Source organism: Neofelis nebulosa, chromosome 17 (assembly GCF_028018385.1).
Source record: "Neofelis nebulosa isolate mNeoNeb1 chromosome 17, mNeoNeb1.pri, whole genome shotgun sequence".
In the NCBI taxonomy this organism is placed as follows: domain Eukaryota; kingdom Metazoa; phylum Chordata; class Mammalia; order Carnivora; family Felidae; genus Neofelis; species Neofelis nebulosa.
The window spans coordinates 26,993,216-27,016,976 of record NC_080798.1 but is presented as its reverse complement, the minus strand read 5'-3'; the positions used below and the strand labels follow the sequence as shown (position 1 = coordinate 27,016,976).

Genomic DNA, 23,761 nt, shown 5'->3' with positions numbered 1-23,761 from the left:
TCTTTCCCTGCTTGCATACACGTGCTCTTCTCCCTCTCCCTCTCTCTCTCTTTCAAAATAAATGAATAAACATTAAAAAATAAAATAAAGGGGTGCCTGGGTGGCTCAGTTGGTTAAGCATCCAACTTCAGCTCAGGTCATGATCTCACCGTTTGTGAGTTCAAGCCGCATGTTGGGTTCCATGCTTATAGCTCAGAGCCTGGATCCTGCTTCATATTCTGTGTCTCCTTCTCTCTCTGCCTCTCCCCTGCTTGTGCTCTCTCTCTCTCTCAAAAATAAACATTAAAAAAAATAAAAATAAAATAATAAAAAATAAAATAAAAATATATAATTTAAGTTTGTTGAGGTAATTAAAATAGACATGTTTTTAGAGTTATCCACATCAAATATAAAACGTTTATTCTACCAAGGTTTACTAAAGGACAAAAAAACTTGTGTTATTTCTGCTGCAATTTGTCAGCAAAAGAAGGCTTAAAATGATGATTTATTTTGTCTGTCTCATTAAGTTCTCACGGGTAATTGTTAAGATAGCTTTAAAAATCTTTGGTAACCTGAAACTTTGAAGTTTCCCTAAGTTAAATGATAAATCATGTTGAATTCATTGACTATCTAAGTCTTTTCCAAATAAAATACTGAAACATGAATTACTAAATATAATTCATCATAATTGATCTGCTTTTGACTTCTTACTGCCGAGACACTAAAGATACTTGGGTCTGATGGAAAACATGCTTTGCGTCTTACTAAAAGTTTGTAGTATGAAAATGCATGTTCCTAAAACTTATGAAATGTATTCATAAATTTGCCATATAAAGAATCCTGGTGAGGAAAGAAAGAAAGAAAGAAGAAAGAAAGAAAGAGAAAGAAAGAAAGAAAGAAAGAAAGAAAGAAAGAAAGAAAGAAAGAAAGAAAGAAAGAAAAAGAGAGAGAAAGAGAAAAAGAAAAAGAAAGAAAGAAAGAAAGGAAGAAGGAAGAAAGAAAAAGAATTTCGGTGTTAGTATGTAGTTTTCACTGGAGACTAAGGTTTCTAAGAGTTAAAATTCTGCTAAATGTAATTAAGACTGATGGAAATAAGGAAAGCAACTCTGTAGGAAAGTAAGAGATGTGCAAGAAACGGAATAAGAAATGAGAATACATTTTTGTTGAGGTAGTACAAAGAAATTTTATCCTAAAATGAAACTATTTATTTAGAGAGAAAAGGCTTAAGACAAAATATGAATGCAAAAGAAAGTTGTAGAAGGTTTATGAAGGGAAAGCTTTAGAAAATAATTTTGTGTATAGTTAGGACCATGCATTTGAAATGAATTTGAAATTCATTTGAAATGAATGGGTACTAAAAGTACAATGATATTAGATAGAATTCTGCTCTACTCTCTTAAAAAGGACAAAGTTTTCTTGGGCTATTGGTCTGCTCTTGATAAGAAAGTGTAAACAAAGTTTCTTTTTTTCTTTTATTTATCTTCCCAGAAAACCAGTTTCTATTATATATATATATATATATATATATATATATATATATAAATATTACTTATTTATTTTTGAAAGAGAGAATGAGCTGAGGAAGGGCAGAGAGACAAGGAGATACAGAATCTGAAGCAGGCTCCAGGCTCTGGACTGTCAGCACAGAGCCCGACTAGGGCTTAAATTCATGAACTATGAGATCATGACCTGAGCCGAAGTCGGATGTTCAACTGCCTGAGCCACCCAGGCACCCCTAGGCTTATATACTTGATATGTTAAATTACTTGGGAAGTTCTGTCAAATAAATAATGATAAGCCTTAGGCTGTATTGTGTGAGTAAATGTTATAACTGTTCCAAAAAATATAGAAAATGTATATGTATGTAGTTTTAATATGTGTTGATATAAATTCATCACTTGATAATCTGATTATTGAAGTGTTATGAACCACAGAAACAACCGGATTCCCTTGTCAGATACATTATAATGAACTCTCATATCACATCTTTAACCATGACTATTTTTGAGTCTTTTGTCATTTATAGTTATCATCCTGATGCTCTTGCAGAATGAGTTTTGCCCACAAGAAGATTCATGAAAAGGACTTTTGGCAAATACAGTTTTTTGATATCTTTAAAATCATGAAACTAAAGTAAGAATTTCCAGGACTAACAGAAAAGGCTGCATCCAAACAACTAGAATTAGTAATTTGGCACTGAATGAATTGAGGACGATGATTATAATTTTTGTGACTCTTATTTAAAATATTGCCGGTTCTCTAATGTTTGCTCTTCTAGATTGAGAAAGTTTTCTCTTAAAATATCTATGACTTACAGAAATGTGACAAAGTATTCCTTTCTGAACAAAGTTAAACATTCAACTTTTCTCCCTATCTGAACCCTCTGAAATTCAGAAACCTTCAGTGAGTATTCTTATAATTATTTGCATAAGTTCAATGAGAATCTGTTCTTAGAACATCACCAGAAACGATTATTTTACCAAGGCTTTGACTGGAATGTCCTATTTGAGAAAGACATGCATCGACTCAGATATGACCAAACAGCTTTAAGAAACTAAGGTTGACTTAATGGAGCCAACGAAGCACCTTGAAAATGTTAGCCTGATACCTTGCTTACAGAGTTCCAAGGAATCTTACCAGGTGAATAAAGAATGTCACTTACTGGAAGGTGCAGGAAATCTCAAGATATTTTGGGGACCTTCACCCAAATCTACAGGTATTGCAGGCAAGTCTGATGCCAAGTATTTGGCTTGCCTTTTGGCCTCGAGAATGTATTAAAAGTTCAATCTAGAGATTCCTTATGAAAAGTTTCAACAAAACAAGTTTTAAAGAATCTATATGGGGGGCGCCTGGGTGGCTTAGTCGGTTAAGCCCGACTTCAACTCAGGTCACGATCTCACGGTCCGTGAGTTCGAGCCCCGCGTCAGGCTCTGGGCTGATGGCTCAGAGCCTGGAGCCTGCTTCGGATTCTGTGTCTCCCTCTCTCTCTGCCCATCCCCCGTTCATGCTCTCTCTCTGTCTCAAAAATAAATAAACGTTAAAAAAATTTTTTTTTAAAAAGAATCTATATGGTCAATCACTATTCTTGCTGAGCTTATGTAAACAATTAGGCCAAATTTGTTAAAAATGGACTTGTTTTTCAATGAATTAGTCTTGATTTGGCTATCATTGGAAATTAGGGTGATTTTAGAGAAAAAAATTATGTTTCATAATTTGTGGATTTAAATTCCAGTTTTGATTATCTTTGAATGCTTGTTGTCAAGCTAGACAACTTGAGGTATACTTCAGAGAAATTGCCACAATAGCTCATGTATGGACTATCTTCATGCTTGTTACTCTGTGGGGATAATAACAGGACCCCATAAGCATATGATTCTTTAGACGGCTGGAAAACGGGATGGATTCCCCAACAATTGTGTAACTCAATTATCACCTTGACCAATTCTGGGTGGCTGGGATGACAAAATCAATCCTTAAAAGCTGGAGCATACCCCATTCTGTGGGATTAACTAGGGACTTAATGGAAATACTGGATGGCCCCACTTTCTTTCTTATTGGATCAGTTGATACACTTGGGGATATCCTTATCTCCTGGGACAGGTCATCTCCCACTTGCCAATGGTTCCTCATAACTGGAATATTGTTAAGACTAGACATCAAAGAGGGCTTCTTGATGGCTTTATCCCTTAGCTGTATTTGTCCTAAAAGCCACATCTATTGATGTAAAATTGCAAGTAGAGGCTTTAGTCAAGCATACAGCAGACACCTTTAAGCCCAACACGTAGTCATCCACAAATTCAAAAGGTGGCCCTCCAAAACCAGCCTTTGATATCCTGACTGCAGCTCAAGGAGAAACTTACACTTTATTAAAACAGAATGTTATGTATATATTCCAGATTACCACAAAAATGTGACAGGGTTACCAGAAGAAATGAATACTCAAATTGACACTTTAAAGGATCCTTTCCTCTCCTTTAATGATTGGTTAAACTCCTGGACTGGAGGAGAATTTTGGACAACTATCAAAGATCTTTTGGGACTCCTGGGTGGCTTAGTCTGCTAAGGGTCCAGCTCTTGACTTCAGCTCAGGTCATGATCTCATGGTTCATGGGATTGAGCCCTATGTCAGGCTGTGTGCTGACAGCACTGAGCCTGCTTGGGATTCTCTCTCTCTCTCTCTCTCTCTCTCTCTCTCTCTCTTTCTCTCTCTCTCTGCCCCTCCCATGCTCTTGTTCTACCTCTCTCTCCAAATAAATAAACTTAAAAAAAAAATGAAATTTTAAAAAAATATCTTTTATTGGTGTCTGGGTGGCTCAGTCGAGTGAGTATTCAACTTTGGCTTAGGTCATGATCTCATGGCTTGTGAGTTTGAGCCCCACATTGGGATTGTTGCTGTCAGTGCAGAGCCTGCTTCAGATCCTCTGTCCCTCTCTCTCTGCTCTTCCCCTGTGTGTGATCTCTCAAAAATAAATTTAAAAAAATACATTTTTTAAAAAAAGCTCTTTTATTCAGGTTTCTCTTTCTCATAATAATAATAATTTTATTTTGTTGTTTTATCTGATGTCTCTCTGCCTGATGCCGCGATTCCTTCACTGCTATTAACTTCAAGCCAACAGATGATCCTTTCTATTCAGGGAAATTCATATTTGTTGTCTACCTTGGATTCAGTGCTCTGCCTTTCACAGTTTCTACATATAAATTCCCACTGACTAATGTTGACCCACAGGTAAGAACATCTCCACACCCCTCATTCATCAGGAAGAAGCTACTGAAGATGAGACCTCCACCCAAATGCCAAGGATTTGTTATTGTTGGCTTGCCAGGTGGGGGATTTATAGGCTGCTTTGAGGCAATGGCTTCAGCAATGGGAACTTGGCCCACAGCAACCACCCAGCCAAGTACAAGCAGGCTCATTAAGCGACCCACCTCAAATTGGCAGTAGGCCCCAACTGACCAATGGGCTACTTACAACGAGTTACCAAAAAAGGGGAAATTCCATACAATCCCAGACTTCCTCACTCCGCCCTACAACTATAGCCTCTCACCACTGCTTCATCCAGACAGTCTCTCCTTTGCTATCTTGTTCTCTGCTTCCTTGCAGTGTATTCAATAAACTTCTATCTCCTTTGTTCTGCCTCAGGTGAATTCTTTCACCTCCAGCCCCTATCCAATCGGAATGCACCACACTGTGTGAATTAAGCAATAGACATTTATTTCTCACAGTTCTGGAGGCTGGAAGTATGAGATCAAAGGGATGAGAAATTCAGTTTCTGGTGAGAGCTGTCTTCCTGGTTCTTCCCGATAACCACCTTCTCTTCTCACTGTGTGTTCACATGGCAAAGAGAGGGAGAAGAAGCAAGATTTCTGTTATCTAATCTTAAATAGGCATTAATCCCATTTTGAGGGCCCCACTCACATGATCTCATCTAAACCTAATTACCTCCCAAAGGCCTTACCTCCATATACCATCACATTGGGGGTAGGGCTTCAAATTTTGTCCAACACAAGCCTCCAGTCCATAATATGTACCCCTTGATATGTATGTATTATGTAATGAGAAGGGTACTTTTTATCTATGGCATTCTTTCCCCAAATCAATAATCCAATCTAATCTATGAGAAAACATCAGACAAACCCAAATTGAAAGACAGGCTACAAAATCTCTGACCAGTACTCCTCAAAAGTATCAAGGTCATGAAGAACAAATAATAAAGATTGATAAAATTGTTACAGACCATGTTATAGACCTGGCAACTAAAGGTGGTACCTGGATTATAGGAACAGAAAAAGGACATCATGAAAAACCTGGTGAAATCTGAATAAAGTATGTTGATTACTTAATAGCATTGTATTGATGTTAATGTATTATTTTTGACAGACCTAAAAAGGTTAGGTAAGACATTAACATCAGGGGAAACTGGATAAAGGCTATACTATTTTGCAACTTTCTGTAATTAAAAAATCATTCCCCCCAAAATTTATTTAAACATCTTTGTTATTTGAAGATAGCTGGGACTTAAAAAGCCAAAATCTCTGAGAAAAGTGCATTGAAGTGAGCTTGGCCTTATGCCCAGTTTCCCTTTGAAGCATTAGCCATAGGGCTAATAAGTGCCATAGGGCTGAGAAGCTCAGAAGCCTTCCCACTGGGTCTTTGATGATTCATAAGCAGTGTTGAGCCTGAAGTCTTGGGAACTGAGCAGGTTCTCAGCAGTCCCACATGACTGGGAATAACAAAGCTGAAGTCCAGGGCTCACCAGAGAGTTGCAAGGACCTCAGAACTCCAACTAGTATCCCAGAACAGCTACACCTGAGGAATGAAGGTGAAATGGAAACAGTCTGATCCTTCTATAGACTAAAACTTAGTTTCAAACCAACTCAGGCTCAGACTGGACTAAGGTGATCTGCACTTATTCAAACTGCTTCAAGAGGCAGAAGTAAATCCTCTCTGGAGGAAATAACATCATGAGAGTTTCAAATTATTTCTACAATTTTTTATACACAAAGACTGGCATTCAGTAAAAAGATCTAAGTGATGTGGGATATGGTGAAAAGGCTAAACATATACAGAATTGGAATTTCAGAATGAGAGAAAAAGAGAGAATGGAAAAGCAGTTCTATTTGAAGAGAATATGGCTGACTGGTAAAAGATATCAAATCTTGGGGCGCCTGGGTGGCTCAGTCAGTTAAGCGTCTGACTGCGGCTCAGGTCATGATCTTGCGGTTTGTGAGTTCGAGCCCTATGTCGGGCTCTGTGATGACAGCTCAGAGCCTGGAACCTGCTTTGGATTCTGTTCTCCTTCTCTCTCTGCCCCTCCCCAACTTGTGCTCTGTCTCTATCAAAAATAAATAAATATAAAAAAAATTCTTTTTAAATATCACGTCTTTGATATCTTAGATTCAAAAAGCTTTTTGAGTGTCAAGAAGAATAAATATAAAGAAAAACACATCTGGTTATACCATACTAAAACTGCTGAAACTCAAAGACAAAGAACACTCTTGAAAAGCAACCAGAGGGAAAAAGACACCTACTTTCAAAAGCACAATGATAAGATTGGCAGTTTTTCAACAGAAATTATGGAAGCCTGGAGGACAATTCAACAGAATCTTTACGGAGCTCAAACAAAATAATTCCCAACCTAGTCTTCTATTCTCAATGAATATATCCTTCCAAAATGAAGGTAAAATAAAAATATTTCCAGTCAAACAAAAACTGAGAATGCATTTCTAGCAGATGGGAATGAAAGAAATGTTAATGAGAGCTACATTAAGATTAACAGCTGACTTCTCATCAGAAACCACGAAGGCTAGGGATATCTGGATGTCTCAGTCCATTAAGTGTCCGACTTCAGCTCAGGTCATGAGTGAGTTTGAGGCCCGCGTCAGGTTCTGTGCTGACAGCTCAGAGCCTGGAGCCCATTTCGGATTCTGTGTTTCCCTCTCTCTCTGTCCCTCCCAGGCTCATGCTCTGTCTCTCACTTCTTCAAAAATAAACATTAAAAAAATATTTAAAAAAAGAAGAAACCACAAAGACTAGAATACAGTGTAATGATATATTCAATATGCTGGGGGTTGAGGGAGATTATCAACCAAGAATTCTATATCCAGCAAAAGTATGCTTCAAAAATTTAGACATTCACAGAAAATTAATCTCTAGGAGACCTGATCTTTAAGAAATACTAATAAGAATGTTTCAAGCTGAAATGAAAGAACATTAGACAATAACTTGGACACACCCAAAGAAAGAGTACCATTGAGAGGAGCTGGGTGGCTCAGTTGGTTAAGCGTCCAACTTCGGCTCATGTTGACTTTGGCTCATGTCATGATCTCGGGGTTCATGGGTTAAGCCCCACATCAGGCTCTGTGTTGACGGCTCAGAGCCTGGAGCCTGCTTCAGATTCTGTGTCTCCTTTTCTCTCTGCCTCTCTCTCTCTGCCCCTTCTTCCCGCTCACTCTCTCTCTCTCTCTCTCTCTCTCTCAAAAATAAACGTTTTTAAAAAATTTTTAAAGGGGCACTCGGGTGGCTCAGTTGGTTAAGCGTCCAACTTCGGCTCAGGTCATGATCTTGCAGTTTGTGAGTTCCAGCCCTGTGTCAGCTCTGTGCTGACAGCTCAGAGCCTGGAGCCTGCTTCTGATTCTGTGTCTCCATATCTCTCTGCTCCTCCCTTTTTCATGCTCTCTCTCTCTCTTTCTTTCTCTCAAAAATAAACTTAAAAAATTGTTTTTAAAAAGAAAGAGTATCCGTGAAAGTACGTAAATAAATACAAGACAGTATAAATGCATTTTTGTTTGTAATTCTTTTCTGCTCCGTTCTGTTTTTAAAAAGGCGACAATATAAAACAATAATTATAAAACTCTGTTAATGGGCTTATAATGTACAGAGATGTAATTTGTACGATAATAAAAGCACAAAGCCAGAGCAAAGGGATGAGGCTATATTGGAGCTAAGTTTTTATACAAAATTGAAATGAAGTTGATATTAATACAAACTAGATTATTTTATTTTTTAAGTTTATTTATTTTGAGAGAGAGAGAGACAGCCAGTGGGGGGGGGGGGGGGTAAGGGTGCAGAGAGGGAGGGAGAGAGAGAATCCCAAACAGACCCTGCACTGTCAGTGCAAAGCCTGACACAGTGCTTGAACTCACAGACTAAGATCATGACCCAATCTAAGCCAAAGTCAAGGGTCCAACGTTCAACTGATTGAACCACCCAGGTACCCCTAAACTAGATTGCTTTAAATTAAGATGTTAATTGCAATCCTCAGGGAACCAGAAGAAGAAGAAGAAGGGGTGGGGGAGAGGGAGAAGTAGAAGGATGAGAAGGTGATGGAGAAAAAGGAGGAGGAGGAGGAGAGGAAGAAGAGGAAGAGGAAGAAGAAGAAGAAGAAGAAGAAGAAGAAGAAGGGGAAGGGGAAGAAGATGAAGACAAAGAAAAGGAAGAAGAAGGGGAGGAAAAGGAGGAAGAGAAGGAAGAGGAAGGGGAAGAGAATTAAGCTAGTATACTATAAAATATCAATTTAATGTAAAAGGAAACAGTAATCCCAAAGTAGCAGAACAAAAAATATCTAAGATATGTAGAAAACAAATAGCAAAATGGTGGGCATAAATCCTACCTTATTAATAGTTACATAAAATATAAGCAGGTTAGACACTTTAACCAAAAGGAACAGATTGGAAAAATGGATTTTTCAATGATCCAACACTGTGCTGTATACAAGAGACACATTTTAGACTCAAAGATGCAATAGGTTAAAAAATAAAAGAATGGAAAAAGATATACCATTTAAATATTAACCAAAGATTGGGGCGCCTGGGTGGCGCAGTCGGTTAAGCGTCCGACTTCAGCCAGGTCACGATCTCGCGGTCCATGAGTTCGAGCCCCGCGTCAGGCTCTGGGCTGATGGCTCGGAGCCTGGAGCCTGTTTCCGATTCTGTGTCTCCCTCTCTCTCTGACCCTCCCCCGTTCATGCTCTGTCTCTCTCTGTCCCAAAAATAAATAAAAAACGTTGAAAAAAAAATATTTAAAAAAAAAATAAATATTAACCAAAGACTGCTAAAGTGGCTATACTAATATCAGACAAAATAAACATTAAGACCAAAATTTTTACCATAGACTAAGAAAGGCATCTTGTAATGATGAAAGAATCAATCCATCAGGAAGATCTAACAATTGTAAGCATGAATATATGTGACAACAGAGCTCACAAATACATAAAATACAGGAGAAAATACATAAAATAGCATAAAGAGAGGGGCAAGGTAAATGGAGTTAAAATCTTCTAAGGACCTTCCACCATCAAGAAATATAAAAGTACTAATTTATGTTAGATTCTAATAGTCAAGGATGCATATTGTAGTCTCTAGGGTAACTCTTTAACGAATAAAAGAAAATATAACTAACAAAGTAATAGAAATGGAAAATTGTTGGAAAAAAAAACAAACAATTCAGAAGAGAAGAAAAAGAAGAATGAACATTAAACCAGTCAGTTGCAGATTGAATGGTAGAGTTAAAATTTCAATATATTACACTTAATATAGTGCAAATAGGCTAAAAAAATAATTAAAAGATAAAAATTGTTCGTTGGGATTTTTAAAACTGTATGTTGTTTATAAGAGATTATTTTATGTAAAGATACAGAAAAGTTAGATATAAGAGAATGAGAAAAAATACAAACATTAACATTAACCAAAAAGAAACATTAACCGAAAGGAAACTGGAGAGGCTATTCTCATATCAGACAAAGTAGACTATAAGCCAGGAGCATTATCAGAAATAAAGAGAGATGTTTCATGGTAATAAAAGAGTCTATCCACTAGCACTATAAAAACTCTAAATCCAAAAGCACCTAACAACATCTCCTCTAATAATACAAAGTAAAAGCCATAGAATTAAAAGGAGAAATAAATTCACATCATACCAGGAGATTTTAACACAATTTTCTCCTAACTAATAAACAGACTAAAAATCAATAGATATAACAACTCAAACAACATGATTAATGCATCTCACTCAATGAACACATACGGAACATTACACTCAACAACTGCATAATATACATTCTTTTCAAGTATACATGGAAAAAAATTTTAAGTGAAAGTATGTTTGGCCATAAATCAAGTCTCAATAAATTTCAGAGAATTAAAATCACATGGGGTGTGTATCTCTGACTACACTGAAAATAAGCTAGATGTTAATTACAGAAGGAAAACAAGAAAGGTCCCTAAGAGTTTACAATTTAAGCAGCATACTTATCAATAACCCATGGATCAGAAAAGAAATTACAAGAGAAATTAGAAAATATTTTTTAGGTTTATTTATTGAGAGAGAGAGAAAGAGAGCACAAATGGAAGGAACAGAGAGAGAGAGAGAGAGAATCCCAAGTAGCCTCCGCACTGTCAGTGCACAGCCCCATGCCGGGCTTGAACTCACGAACCGAACCATGAGATGATGACCTGAGCTGAAATCAAGAGTCAGACACTTAACCAACTGAGCCACCCAGGCACCTCTGGAAAATATTTTGAAGGAAATTATAAAAACAACATATTAATACTTCTGGGCTGCTGTTTAGGCCATGGTTAGAGAAAACAGTGTAGCCCCAAATGTATGTATCAACTATCTAAGTATTCCAGAGCAAGTAGTTAGAAAATAGCAAACTAGATGCAAGGAAAGTGGAGGGAAGTAATGATAAAAGTAACAACAGAGATTAATAAAGTTGAAAACAAATCTGCAATAAAGAACATCAAATATTTTACATTTGGGATGCCTGGCATCTGAGTCATTAGAGCATGTGGCTCTTGATCCCGGGGTTGTGAGTTCAAGCCCCACACCGGGGGTAGAGTTTACATAAGAAAACATTTTTAAATTACATTTACAAGTCCCCTAGCAAAGCTGATTTAGAATAAAAATAGGAAAGACACAAAATACTGATACCAGGAACAAACTGGAGCATTATTATAGCTCTCACCTATTAGAAAGATAGTAGAAGAACATTATAAACAATATGGCAATGAATTTGAAAATTTAAATATTTTATTTATTGTCTATTTGTCTATTGTCTATTGTATTATTTGTCTATTTTAGACAAATTTCTAGAAAAACACAATTTACAAAAATTGACATGAGGTAAACAAACATATATATAAAGTATCTTAACTATATTGAAGAAATCAAATCTGTAGTTAAAAACCTTCCTACAATAAAAATTGTTAAGCCCAGGTGGCTTCCTTGGTGAATATACCAAGCATTTAAAGAAGAAACAACACCAATCATAAACTCTTTCAGAAAATAGTTGGAGACACATTTTCCATCTTGTATTATGAGATTATGTAAACTTAATCCCAAAATCTGACAAGGACATTACAGCAAAGGAAAATTAATTACCCACAGAACTTTCTCAGAAACATAGATGGAAAAAAAAAAAACCCTAAAAAAAAAAATAGCAAATCAAATTCAGTAACATATGAAAAGGGTAACATACCAAAGCAAAGTTGGGTTTATACCAGGAACAAAAGGTAGGGCTAACAGCTAAAAATCAGTCATTGTCATGGCACTTGGGTGGCTCAGTCAGTTGAATGTCCAACTTCGGCTCATGTCATGGTCTCATGGTTGGTGGGTTTGAGTCCCAAGTCAGGCTTTGTGATGGCAGCACAGAGACTGCTTCAGATTCTCTGTCTCCCTCATTCTCTGCCTCTCCACCATGTGCACTCTCTCTCTTTTTCTCTCTCTCTCCCAAAAATAAACATTAAAAAAAATCTTAAATAAAATCAATAAAATCACTGTAACTCAGTATATCAGTAAAATTAAGAAGAAAAGTGCATAAAACATCAATAGATACAGAGAAAGCATTTGCAAAATTCAATCCCATTCACAATAAACAGCAAACTTTATTTTTTTACATCTTAAAAATAATTTTAGACTTCAAGAAAAGTTGCAAAAATAGTGCAGAGTTCCCATATACTCTTAAGTTAACTACCTGTATGTTATGGTAACCTTACATAACCATAGTGCAAATCAGGAAATTAATTAATACAATATGATTAATTAATTTATAGACCTTATTAACATTTTGCTAGTTTTCCCATTAATGTCCTTTTCTGATTCAGGATCCAATCCAAGATCCTGCTTTTTCTTTACTTGTCATGTCCTCTGAGTTTATTCCAATTTGAGAAAATTCCTTGATTGTTATTTTTCCTGACCTTAACACTTCCAAAGAGTATTACAAAATGATGTTATGCCAGAAGGTAACTTTCCTAATCTGACAAAGAATATATGTGTTTTAAATCTATAGCACACTTACACCCAAGAGGACGGTTATAATCAAAAACGTGGGAAATAAGTGTTGATAAAGACATGGAGAAATTGGAACCCTCATATATTTGCTGGTGGGATGTAAAATGTTTCAACCACAGTGGAAAGTAGATTGGTGATTCCCCAAACACATACACACCAGTTTGGTGGTTAAACACAGAATTAGTATGTGGCCCAGTAATTCCACTCCTATGTATATACCAAAAGGAATTGAAAACAGGGACTCAAACAAATCCTTTGTTTTTTTTTTTTTTTCAAACAAATCCTTTGAATGAATGTCCATAGCAGTGCTGTTCATAATAGCCAAAAAATTGAAGACAACTCAAATGTCCATCAACAGATGACTGTCCATCGACATTGTGGTATATGTACCCAATGGAACATTATTTCACATAAAAAGAAATGAAGGACCAAGACATACTACATAGCTATATCTTGAAAATGTCACACTAAGAGAAAGAAGTCAAAAACAAAAGATAACATTGTATGATTTTATTTAGTATATGAAATATTTAGAACAGGTAAATCCAGGGGCGCCTGGTGGCTCAGTTGGTTAAACTTCTGGCTCCTGATCTAAAGTCAGGTCATGATCTCACAGTTTGTGAGTTTGAACCCCACTTCGGGCTCTGCACTGACAGTGCGGAGCCTGCTTGGGATTCTCTTTCTCCCTCTCTCTGTGCCCCTCCCCTGCTCATGCATTATCTCTTTCAAAATAAATAAACTTAAAAAAAAACAGGTAAATCCATAGAAACAGAAAGTAGATTGATAATTGCCAGAAACAAGGGTTTGGGGGGAATTGGGAGTAATTGCTTAATGGGGACAAGACTTTATTTTGTAGTCTTGGAAATGTTTTAGAAGTAGATAGAAGAGGTGTTTGCAAAACATTGTGAGTTACTAAATGCCACTAAATTGTTCTGTTGAAAGTAGTTAATTTTATGTTATGTGAATTTCATCTCAAATTTTAAAATTCTATGGCAAACATCATACTTAATGGTGAAATGTTAAAAATGTTCCATTGAGAAGAAAGATGCCCATTATCACCACTTCTATTTAACACTGTAGTAGAGGTCTTAGCCAGTACAATAGTTATAAATAAGAAAAGGAAGGGGAAGAAGAAGAAAAAGAAGGGGTCAAGGAGCTGGTGGCGAGAAGGAAGGGAGAAATAAAATGTAAAGGATCAGTAAGGGAGAAGTAAAAATTGTCATAATGCATAGACAGCATTATTATATACCTAGAAGATCTAAACTAATTTACAGATAAACTATTACAATCTATGAGTGAATTTAGATACAAGGTCAAAAAATTTTTAAATCCATTGCGTTTCTTTTTTTTTATTAATTTTTTTTAATGTTTATTTTTGAGACAGAGAGAGAGAGAGCATGAATGGGGGAGGGTCAGAGAGAGGGAGACACAGAATCTGAAACAGGCTCCAGGCTCTGAGCTGTCAGCACAGAGCCCGACGCGGGGCTTGAACTCACGGACCGCGAGATCATGACCTGAGCCAAAGTTGGCCGCTTAACCGACTGAGCCACCCAGGCGCCCCAAATCCATTGCATTTCTAATTAGAAATTGAAGAAAAAGTCAAATACCATCAAGGATGTAAAAGTAAAGGAATAAAGATAACAAAACTGTGCAGAACCTTTACACAAAAAATTACAAAACTTTATTAAGGAATATTAAAGAAGGTTTACAAAAATGAAAGGATATCTTAGGTTCATGAATTGAAATACTCATTATTTTTAAGAGATCAGTTCTCCCTAACTTGATCTATAGATTTAGTGCAATCACAATTAAAAATCCCAGCAGTTTTTGGGGCGCCTGGGTGGCTCAGTCGGTTAAGCATCTGACTTCAGCACAGGTCATGATCTCATGTTTGTGAGTTCAAGCCCCACACTGGGCTCTGTATTGATATCTCAGAGTCTGGAGCCTGCTTCAGATTCCACGTCTCCTCCTCTCTATGCCCTTCCCATGCTCAATCTCTCTCTGTCTCTCAATAATAAATAAACGTTAAATAAAATTTTTTTTAAACACCAGCAGTTTTTGGTTTTTGGGTTGGTTCTTTGTTTTGTATTTTAGGGTCAGAGGGTGAAATTGGCAAACCAATTCTAGAATTTATAGAAAATACAAAAGGCCAGAAATAGCTAAGACCATAAGAATGCAGCTGGAAGACTCAGACTATATATAAGAAGATAGTATTGTACTGATACAAGATGTGAAAGGAATGTCCAGAAACAGGCCACACATTTATAGATGATTAGAACAAGGTGACACTGCAGTACAGTCGGGGAAAGAGGAGCCTTTTCAATAAATGGAGCTGGGTCAACTGAATATCCATTCAGGAAAAAAAAAATGCATCTTGGCTCCTAACTTAATACCATGCATAAAAATAAAATCCACATAGATTGTAGATCTAAATCTGAAAGATGAAACAATACAGCTTCTAGAAATTGGAATAAGAAAATATATCCATGTCCTTATATCAGGCAAAATTTCTTTTTTTATAATATTTGTTTGTTTGTTTGTTTTGAGATGGGGGGGGGCAGAGAGAGAGGGAGAGAGAGAATCTCAAGCAGACTCCATGCTGTCAGCACAGAGCCCCACATGGGGCTTGATCTCACAATCTGTGGGATCATGAGCTGAGCTAAAATCAAAGGCAACTAACAGAATGGGAGAAGGAATTTCAAATGACATATCAGATGAAGGGTTAGTATCCAAAATCTATAAAGAACTTACCAAACTCAACACCCAGAAAACAAATAATCCAGTGAAGAAATGGGCAGAAGACATGAATAGACACTTTTCCACAGAAGACATCCAGATGGCTAACAGACACATGAAAAGATGCTCAACATCACTCATCATCAGAGAAATATAAATCAAAACCACACTGAGATACCACCTCACACCTGTCAGAATGGCTAACATGAACAAGTCAGGCAACAACAGATGTTGGTGAGGATATGGAGAAAAGGGAACCCTTTTGCACTGTTGGTGGGAATGCAAACTGGTGCAGCCACTCTGGAAAATAGTATGAAGTTTCCTCAAAAAATTAAAAGTAGAACTACCCTATGACCCAGCAATTGCACTACTAGGTACTTATCCAAAGGATACAGGAGTGCTGTTTATAGCAGCACTATCAACAATAGGCAAATTATGGGAAGAGCCCAAATGTCCATTGACTGATGAATGAATAAAGATGTGTATATATACACAATTGAATATTACTCAGTGATGAAAAAGAATTAAATCTTGCCATTTGCAACAATGTGGATGGAACTAGAGTGTATTATGCTAAGCGAAAAAAGTCAGTTAGAGAAAGACAAATATCATATGATTTCACTCATATGTGGAATTAGAGAAACTGAACACATGAACATAGGGGAAGGGAAGGAAAAATAAGATAAAAACAGAGAGGGAGGCAAACCATAAAAGACTCTTAAATACAGAGAACAAATTGAGGGTTGCTGGAGAGGGGAGTGAGGGAGGAAACAGGCTAAATGGGTGATGGACATTAGGAAGGGCTCTTTTCGGGATGAGCATTTGGTGTCATATGTAAGAGATGAATCACTGGGTTCTACTCCTGAAACCAAGACGACACTGTATGTTAGCTAAATTGGATTTAAATTATGAAAAAAAAAAAAAAAAGAGTTGGACACTTAACTGACCAACCCACCCAGCTGCTCCCAGGCAAAATTTCTTAAACAGGACACTAACCACAAAATAATAACAGACAAATTGGACTATATTAAATTTCATAACTTCTGTTTATCAAACAACACCATTAAGAAAGTTATGGAATAAGAAAAGATTTTTGCAATACATATAATTGACACAGGTCTAGTATCCGAAATACACAAAGAACTGAAAATTTGTTCGAAATGATTAAGAATTCAACAGAAAACAGAAAAAAAAAAAAAAAAAAAAAAAAGCAAATGTCTAGACCTTAAAAGAGGATCTCCAAATGGGCAGGAAACTTGTAAAAAAAAAAAAAGTGTTTATTCTCAATAGTCATCAGGGAAACACAAAACTACAGTAATTTACTGCACACCCACCAGAATACCCCAAATGCCATACCATGTCTCAGCTTGGCAGCTCTGTGGTGGAACTGAGACTCTCAGGCACTGTTGGTGAGGGTGTAAACTGGTACAACCACTTTGGAAAATGCTTTGGTACTATGTGTAAAAAGTGAATATAAAGACATCCTATAACTAGCTAGGTATATATACAATGAAATGTGCACATAGGCACCCAAGGTCATGTATGAGAATATGTATAGTGGCATTGCTTTTAAAAGACAAAAAATGGGATGGGGTGCCTGGGTGGCTCAGTCAGGTGAGCATCCAACTTCAGCTCAGGTCATGATCTCATGGTTTGTGGGTTTGAGCCCCACATCAGGCTCTGCTGTCAGCACAGAACTCACTTCAGATTTTCTGTCCCCCCCTCTCTCTGTCCCTCTCTCTCTTTTAAAAATAATAAACATTCGGGGGCACCTGGGTGACTCAATCAGTTAAAGCTTCTGTCTTCGGCTCAGATCCTGATCTCACAGTTCATGAGTTTGAGCCCTGCGTCAGGCTCTGTGTTGATAGCTCAGAGCCTGGAGACTGCTTCCATTCTGTGTCTCCTTCTCTCTCTGCCCCTCCCCCGCTCACACTCTGTCTCTCTGTCTCTCTCTCAAAAATAATATACATTAAATAATAATAACAATAAACATTTTCTTTTTTTTATTTTTTTATTTTTTTATTTTTTTTTAAATTTTTTTTTTCAACATTTTTTTTATTTATTTTTGGGACAGAGAGAGACGGAGCATGAACGGGGGAGGGGCAGAGAGAGAGGGAGACACAGAATCGGAAACAGGCTCCAGGCTCCGAGCCATCGGCCCAGAGCCTGACGCGGGGCTCGAACTCACGGACCGCGAGATCGTGACCTGGCTGAAGTCGGACGCTTAACCGACTGCGCCACCCAGGCGCCCCAACAATAAACATTTTCTAAAAAGACAAAAAATGGGAACAATCCAAATATTCATAAATAGGAGAATGGATGTAATATGTGCATATTCGTTCAGTGGATTACTACCCAGACGAATACAAATGAACTATGGGTACACCCAGATGGTCTCATAATGTTAAGGGAAAGAAGCTGAGCATAAAAGAGTATATACTTTATAATTCCACTGATGTAAAGTTCGGACACAGATCAAACTCATTTCTGATATTAGAAGTCAGAACAATGGTCCAGTGAGGAATGGAAAATGGCTGGCAGGGGGCACAAGGGTGTTCAGGGTTCTCTTCCATTAATTTGTCCGAACGGCAGCTATAAGAGTGTGCTCACTTTGTGGAGATTCATCAAGGTGCACATTTTCTATCTATGTTTATGTTTAATACATTTGCTTATTTTTAAGTGGATGTAGCTTACACACACCAAGCTTCAGTAAGTCTGTAAATACAGATGCACGAAAAAACCCCACATCTTGTTGCTGACCTTTGCTTATGCAGACTGCAACTCTAACCTTGCTTGAAACCCCCTACCACTTCCCAGCTCTTTCGTAGAGGCTCCAAAGGAAAACTTCCCAGTATTTACAAAATAGTCTGTCAAACATTTCGAATTTTGCAAATACCAGAAAACCAGTTGTGTAAAGAGTCAAAATCAAAATCCAAGTTAGGGCTCAGTTGGGAGAACCTGCTGTCAAAAATAAGACCACGTACTGCAATTAGTTTTCCAAATTTACCATAGTTTTTTCCTTTATATAAATCCACCTTATCCCCTTGAGCAGTTGTATAATAATCTCTTCTATAGCTTTACAGAGTTTCTTATAACAAATCACCTTTAAAGGGTATTTAAGTTATTTTCAACTCTTGGCGTTTGTAAAAAATCTCCCAGTGAATATTCTAGCACATACATCCTTTCCATCTGACTACTCCTTTTTCATTAGAAGAAATTATTTGAAGTTACAATATTAAGTCAAAGAGTGCACAGGTGCCTAAGAGTTTGGATACATGTCACCAGCTCGTCTGTAGAAAGGCTGTCAGCATTTACCCCACCACCCTGGCCAACACTGTCTACTGTCAGTCTTTTTAATCTTTGCCAAATCTGATGCATGAAAATAACATCTTGTCAGTTTAATCACCATTTCTGTTACTATCAGCAAGATTGAACATAGATTTAGTGGTCACTTACGGTTCTGTTGTGGAATCTCCCATTTTTAGTGAGGTCTACTTCTTAGGAATTTTTAATTTTGGGGGCTTTTGTTTGTTTTGTTTTGTTTTGTTTGCTTGTTTGTTTTACTTTAAGAGAGAGAGAAAGTGAGCTGGGGAGGAGCAGACAGAGATGGAGAAAGAGAGAATCCCAAGCAGGCTCCACACTGCCAGCACAGAGCCCAATGCAGGGCTCGAACTCACGAACCGGGAGATCATGACCTGAGCCACAATCTAGAGGCAGATGCCCCACCAACCGAGCTATCCAGGCGCCCCTACTTCTTACAAATTTTGAAAGAGTTGTCCATATTTGACAGAGATTAACCATATTTCTATCACATATGAAGCAACTATTATTTCTCAGTTTGATATTTGACCTTACACTTTATTTTGTGCTCTGTCATGTCACACAGAAATTCTTAATTGTCATAGGTAAAGTCTGTCCATGTTTCCCCTTGATTTCTTTTTTTTTTTAATTTTTTTAATGTTTAGTTTTGAGAGAGAGAGAGAGAGAGAAACAGAGTACAAGCATGGGAGGGGAAGAAAGACAGGGAGACACAGAATCCGAAGCAGGCTCCAGGCTCTGAGCTGTCAGCACAGAGCCTGACACAGGGCTCAGACTCATGAACCATGAGATCATGACCTGAGCTGAAGTCAGACGCTTAACAACCGAGCCACCCAGGCGCCCCTTCTTTTGATTTCTGTCTTTGGTATCAATGCCAAGAAATGTTTTCCCCACCCCAAAGTCCATAAAAGTATTTTCATCTGTTTTCCAAGCCAAGGTCACACTGCCCATAAACAATAAAGCCAGAATTTGGTAAGTTCGTCTTACCTAATACCGTGTGTGTGTGTGTGTGTGTGTGTGTGTGTGTGTATGTGTGTGTTAACTCCTAATTATACTGCTAGGAGTAACAGCAAGTATCTCTGGGTGTTAAGAATATAGGTTATCTTTAACTTATTTTTACTTACCTGTATTTTCACACATCTGTACAATAAAGCATGATTATATACTAGTTAAGAGCAGGGACTCAAGACAGACAGCTCTGTTACTTCTGAGCCTCATGGCTCCAGGAAACTTACCTCTGTTTCTGGATTTACTCATAAAATGGGGGAAATGATAGTACCTACCTTGTGAAATTTTGTTCAAATTAAATGGATTTAGATGTGTTAGAGCAGTGCCTGGTATGTCATAAATTCAATATAAGCTTTTGTTTTAGTGAACGCATGCCACTTATATAATAAAAACTAAGGTTATTTTTAAAATGAGAATCTGCTGTTATTAGGGCAAGGAACTGAAAAGCCCATTAGCCCAGTTCCCTGGATGGCTGTCCTGGGATTCCAGGACAAGCTACTCACTGCCCAGGCCTCACACTCAGCTTGGTCAGATCAAGCCCCCAAGAGGACACAACAGCCATACTCCCTGCCCCCAGCCATGGCCCCTATCTTTTTTCCAAGCATCAGAACTTTCTGATCCTAGCAAGCTTTTTAGGTAAAGAACAAATATTTGGAGGACAAAAAGAAAAAGGAAAAGTGAAGAATTCATTCTTCAGACATTTCCTGAGTGCCTGTTGGGTGTGATCTATCTGGCTAGGTAACTGCTGCCATATATGAGGATAGACTGTGCGTTAGTCACTTAAGGGACATTATCTCATGAAAACTCTCTCTCTCTCTCTCTCTCTCTCTCTCTCTCTTTCACACACACACACACACACACACACACATACACACTCTTTCTCTCTCCTTAAGACAGACACAACTGTATCCCCATCTTACAGAGAAGGAAACTAAAGGTAGGTGACTTGGCCCAAATCCCCAAAGGTAGTAAGTGGGAGGGTCAGCTTGTCCAGAGGTGGCTTGACTCCCACTGCATTCTACTGATTCCACTGTGCTGTTTCTCCTCAGGGTTCTCTGAGACCTGAGCTCTGCTGAGTTTGAAGTAGTCATTGGAAGGATTATCTTCAAAGGAGAGAGGTATGTCTGCTCTGCCCTTCCTGGTGAGTGATCTCTTTCCCTCTCTCTCTCTCTCTCTCTCTCTGCCTCTGATACAAAGTACATTATTTGGGAAGACACTGGGGCATCAAAGAAGGCCTAGCCAGGCAGGCATTTGGAGGATCCTACCAGCTTCCTCAGTAGCATACCCACACATGGCCACAGGGAAGGAAAGGGCTCCTGGGTTGCCCTTCACCTGCCGGCTTGGCCAGGGGTCCTGACCAGGGACCCACCATGCTAGGCTCTTCACAGCCAATCTAGGGACACCTGGAACAGCCCATCACTCCTGCCAGGCTAGGCATGTGCACGCTGCAGCTTTCTCCACAGCCTGACTTCACACATCTCTGGGCACCAGGGGCTCGGTTCCCAGCACCAGCCTCAGTGGAATCGAGCCAAGGAAGGAGGTGGAGGTCCTGGAAAGTGTGCTCAGTGTGAAAAGCACTCTTATTTTGGTTTCTCATCCACCATGAGGTGAAACAGCATCTTGTTCAGGCCTCTCCAACCCAAGCTACCCACGCCCACCCAGCAGCTCTCCTTTTCCTCCACTGACCCAAGAGGAAAGCTGTTTTCAGACTTCTAGGAACCAAATACTCACAACAGGGGCTTTGAAATTATGGGTCCTCACTCTATGCTAGAAGCCTGTTTTCTTTCCCAGACCCTTGGCTCCCTGTGGAAGGTCTGGGGCAGAGGAAGGACAAGACAGGGTGACAGGTGCCTGCCAGGAGACCTTTAAGTCCAGGCAGTGGCCTGCCAGCCACGTCCAAAGCTCTGAGGTCATTTCCCCTGATACCAGAGACTTGGCGCCTGCTGGAACCCTTGGTGGATTAGAATGCCAGGAGTGCCCCGGATCTGACACCTCACACCCTGGCGCCTGGCAACAAGGCCTGGGAGGAGCAGGCTGCCCTCTGCTTCTCAGAGCCCATGCCCTGTTTCAGGGGCAGGACCCCCCCCCCCAAGGCTGAGGCAGTGGGGAGGTTGTGAGTTGCCAAGACCCTGCCTGTGCCCTGCAAGGCTGACCTTGGACTCAGGGACACCCAAATGGCAAGGGAAAATGCAGACCCCTTCTGAAGACCTCAGAATCTCTGAAATGGAATCCAGCTTACACCCCTTTAGTGTTGATGCCACCAACAGTTGCTAGGAGACAGCGGGCATCACAGGTGCTGGCAAGAGGGGATCCCCAGAGCTCTGTGCAATGCCTGGCTCCTGGCAGCTGCCTGGGTTCTGCCCACAGCCTCAGCCTTCTGCCGGAGCCAGAGGTCGCAGCCAGAAGCCGGGGACTTTGCTGAGAAATCACTTACTGGGAGTACGCAGGCTAAGCCTGGCAAACCTCGGAGAGGAGGCCAGGATGGCGGAGAGGACATCAGATCTGGACACTAAGCTGTGGGATCTTGGTGCCTCCCTACCTGGCAAATCACATAACTGCTTTGAACCTGAGTTTTCTTCTCAATAAAATGAGGATAATTAGACAACGTCAAGTGATCTTCCAAAGGGATTGTTAGAATTAGAGACAATGGCTGGAGAGGCTCAGTGAGTTATAAGGTAGGGTTCAATGCCAGCCACCGTCATCAAAAAATAAAGAACTGGACTTATGGCTCCTTGTGAAGGAAGACACACCCATCCTCCACTTGGCCAAACAAGCTTTACCAAATCATGTCCAGGGTGATCCCATTCTGTTATAAATATATAAATGTATACGTTATCCAATGATCTGCAAAAATGACAAAACAGTATTTTAAGTGATACATTTTATTAAATATAATTCCTCAAATTACAAATAAAATCTGTGAATAAAGGTGTCATCTCACATATGGTCTAGGGGAAGTTATTCACAATCTGTTAATAACTATCTCAGTAAGAGGAGATTGTAGGTGGTTTTTATTGTATTCTTTTTGCTTATCTGTATTTTCTATAATTTCTGCAATGATTGATTGCCTGAGTGCTTTTTATCATCAAGAAGACAAAGGGGGGTTCTGGACTGCCACTCTGGAGGGGAGGCTACTTCAAACTGGAAGACCAATTGTTCAGACTTCTCCAGTGGGGAACCCAGGCTTCTCTGGGGCCGCTGTTTCACAGTCAGATCCTGTTTTCAAGGAGATCTCCCACAGAAGCCCAGTGTGCCCACGGGAAAGGGAGGCATTGTGTGCTGTGGAAGGGGCTCAGACTCAGATCAGAGAGCCTGCACTGTACAGCTTTAGACAAGCCCCCAGACTTCAGCTCTTTAACACTTGCCCACAGGCTGTCTTTGTGAGCAGTGCCTGGCACACAGCAAAGAGACAAAAATTTACTAGCAATTGTTATTTTTTAAATTATTTTTTAATGTTTTTATTTATTTTTGAGAGAGAGCAAGACAGAGTGCAAGTAGGGGAAGGACAGAGAGAGAGGGAGACACAGAATCTGGAGCAGGCTCCAGGCTCCTAGCTCTCACCACAGAGCCCAACACAGGGCTTGAATTCACAAACCACGAGATCATGACCTGAGCCAAGTCAGACGCTTAACCGACTGAGCCACCCAGGTGCCCCAAAATTTGTTAGCAATTATTAAACAAAAAATATTTTTTTAATTAATTAAACAAAATATTATTTATTGACATTAAATTTATTAATACTAAAATGTTAATTAAACAAAAATATTTTAAAACAAAAATAAAGGCAGAACGCTCTGGTTAAAATGGTGTGGAGCCTCCTTGATCCTCTGCAGTATTTCTGAAGGGACCTCCAGGGAAGTCTGAGCCAAAGGCCAGAGTCTGAAACCCTCTGTAGAAGTAGGTTCACTGAGCCAGGGGGTGCGAGGTGGGTCA

The 23,761-nt window shown here is 39.0% G+C and overlaps 1 long non-coding RNA gene across 1 annotated transcript; it reads right to left on the bottom strand.

Moving 5' to 3' along the window:
• Window positions 1-5,170: 5,170 nt before the first annotated feature.
• LOC131499259 (uncharacterized) lies at window positions 5,171-21,766 on the bottom strand. The gene is made up of 2 exons (XR_009255777.1): window positions 21,560-21,766; window positions 5,171-5,300 (listed from the first exon to the last, which is right to left on the bottom strand). It is a non-coding gene; the product is annotated as an uncharacterized LOC131499259 (long non-coding RNA).
• Between the last annotated feature and the right edge of the window lie 1,995 nt (window positions 21,767-23,761).